The sequence below is a fragment of the Antrostomus carolinensis genome, unplaced genomic scaffold (assembly GCF_000700745.2).
Source record: "Antrostomus carolinensis isolate BGI_N321 unplaced genomic scaffold, ASM70074v2 scaffold22269, whole genome shotgun sequence".
Taxonomy (NCBI): Eukaryota; Metazoa; Chordata; class Aves; order Caprimulgiformes; family Caprimulgidae; genus Antrostomus; species Antrostomus carolinensis.
Window position 1 is genome coordinate 28,962 of NW_010339533.1, and position 3,373 is coordinate 32,334.

Genomic DNA, 3,373 nt, shown 5'->3' on the forward strand with positions numbered 1-3,373 from the left:
GTAAAAAAGAAAATTACATTTCTTTTCCCTAGGGGTTTTTTGGTTTTTTTTTTTTTTGTGCATTAAAATAATCAGAACAATTTCCTAATAGAACCTTTTCAAATGCTGCAGTACAAGCTCTCATTGCTCTTCCTGTAAGCTCAGAAGTTAATATGATTTAATTATTTCAGCTGTCCTAAAAGGTTTTTGCATTCAGAAACTGATTTTTCCTTGGTAGAATCAGAGTTACCATTAGGAGAAGATGACAATTTCTCTCAGATATCAATGTGTGCAGGGGATGGTTGTACCTGCAATACAGCCTAACAGATGAGCTGGGACCCTGCCCAGTTGCAGCGCTACTTTTGTCTGAAGCCTTCTGTAATAGTTTAGTGAATGGCCTTTCTCTAGCTGATAAATAATAATGCTGCAGCTTCCAGAATATTTCTCTGCCTTATGACATCCTTGAGTGATATTGGAGGCTTTCTTTTCATATGGCTAACTTGATACAAAATGATTTATCCTCAAGCATAAAGATGATCAGAAAGAAAACTGCTCAGGTTATTTGCTGTAGTCTGACACAGCAGGCAACCTGTGCTGCCTGTACACCATTTTCTTAGCTTTTTAGTGGCTGAGAAGCAGCATATGGCAATTGGCCTGTTGACAAGCAATGGAAGGTCCCATCTGGGCTGATAATCCGTCCAAAGGTATGGATCTCCCTGTGGCATCACTGGCAGTGACAATGCAAGTGGTAGGTACAGGTGACAGCTTCAACTGCAATGTATGTACTGCATCTCTGCCACCTGGTAGTCTCCCATGGTGAGACTTTGGTCAACCTCTGCCCGTTCCCATCATCAGTGGAGTATGAATGTGTGCACTCACAGATGTGAAGTGGAGCTTCAGAGCCCAGGATGCTGCAGTAATGAATAATTTGTTTAGTCAGTGTTGACTCCACTGAGCCTCAAACTTTCTTAATTATTTTGAGATGAGTGTCCCTGCTTTTGTCACTAGATATCTGTAGAGAACACCATGGCTGGATCTCTTTCATGCTGTTTTTCATTTGTGCTTTGGGCAATGCCTCGAGTATGTAGTTCTGTTGTTTCTTGTACAATACAAAGCCAAGGGAGCCATAGCTTTTGCACGAGGGAACTTGTACTTGGCAGGATGAGTGATCCATGAAGGTGAAGGAAAGGGATGCATTCAGATATATTCCTTGAAAAGGAAGAGAATAACAATCTCATCTTCATTCTGCTGCCTTCAGCGTTGTTCCTACTTACAGACCGATGAGAGACCCGATCTGAGTGATTAGCAATGGCAGTGCTCTGGAGCAGGCATCATTCTTTGCAGAGCTAACAGCATGAAGATGATTTAAGAGTGTGATCAAGAGCTAGCATCGTTTGTACCCTAAGAGGAACTGTGTTGATGAGAAAAGGAAAAAGCACATAATAAGAGCCTAAATTGCTTCACTTCAAGATTACAAAATAACGACAGAGCTAGAATTTATACTTAATAATGTATTAAGTTGCAGTATGTAGGCTATGTAGAGCGCAAGCTGGTTTTCATTTACACACAAGCTATCCCTTTTTCCATTTGTTGTTGTGTGGACATGAGGTTTGGTTTGAGAGCTGAATTAAAAGGAGTACAGAGAATATGAGTTCTTTTCCATGTTTACCTTGAATTAACAATTCCAGTTTAATTAATTCATGTTTAATGCAGAGAGCCAGTTTAACAGTTGAGGATTACAACTAATGACTTTTATCCATGGTCTGTTTTTGTAAATCACTTTTAATGATTCAACTGAATTTTTGGCTGAGTTGTGGTCTGCTGATTGCCTCTGCACTTCAGTTAATATTGTTAAAACCAAAATGGAGAAACTCATCTAAGGATTAGAAGACAGTATAAAAGGCACAGTAGTTTACCTCAAGGACAGCACAGGAGGTTTAACCTCCTGTGCCCATGGTTTACCTGCTTTCTCCATCAAAGACCAGGGATTCTCCTTTCTTTGTGCTGTAATCAGTGTAATGTCTTTGTCTTTCTACCACAGCAAAACCTGATTTTTTTAAGTGTTGTGAGTGACCTATTCCATTGTGAGTCTGACTTCATCTGATAAACTCGTTTGGAAGCATTGACCTTAAGAAATATGAGCTCTTTTTTTCTTTCAACTGAAACAACGGCAGAACAAAAGCCCAAGTTTTAGATTATTAGCTAGTAATCTGAGTTTGTCTTCCTGGCAATTTTAGAAGAGTGTGTGGACATTAGATTCCTGGAGTCTTATGTGTTTTGAACTTTTTGAATTGTGTGACTGCAGGTCTGTTTATTAATTTCTTCTCAGTGCTTTGGTGGATAACCACCACGGAATAGGATGAGGCACTGAGAAGAAACTTGAGGCTGTAGCTGAAGTCAGTTGTGTGTGACATTATGCATGCAGTGCTCTTGTGTTGTGGGGCGTCCTTGATTGGACCTCTTCAGAACATCTGACTCATCTGCTGCCTGATGTGCATTCATATCCACCACTCTTCAGATGAAAGGACAATTAAATACAAATGGCCTGAAATACGATGAGCCTCTGTATTTAGCAAATGCTACAAAGACCTGGTTTTATGTTTCCTCCTTTTCAAAATGCTTTTCCAGTCCACTTGATATTTTTGGTTTTAATAGCTGTCGTTTCACTGTGTGTGGTATGTTCAGCATGTCATTCACATTGCAGCAAGATTTGCTGCAGCAATAAACAGGTGATAAGTCATTGTACAGTGCTGAATGTTTGTTGCTAAATTAGATGGAAGGGTTACATATCATCTTGGATATGCAGCACGTGGAGCAGTGTCCTCATCATAGCCTTTCTTTAATTAAAGCAAGCTGTGCTAGATTACACTTCTCTGAGGAGAGAGACCTGAAACTTCAGTTAAGAAATTAAAAAGGAAGTTCTTTGTCACACTATCACTTTTGGTTATGTTATGTGTTTTCTTGGGCTTAATTCCCTCCTCAGTTTTACCATCACCCAACTTAAATCTTAATGGTGAATATAGGGCCCAGTTGTGTCAGGGAATGAAAACAATTGATGGACTTGTGGCCACCTGTACCTGTGGTGTTTGTCCTGATCCTACTGTGGTCCATAATTCCAGCATGTACGTTTGTCCCAGTGTGTGTACATTCATCCTGTGCAATACAGATTGGTTTGGATCCTCCATATGGTTCCTTTCTTCAGGGAATTCCGTCATGAATACACAGATTCTCATGGCCCTTCCCAGTCAAAGTTTATTGCTGCTCTTTTCAGTGCTGTTAAAGTAATGTAGTTTTTGTTTAATAAGTATTTGAAGGATAGTGCTTTTTTAGTGTATTCTTGTATTTCCCTTTTTTTCCCCACTCATGTTGCAAAATATTAAGCATCTGCCTACAC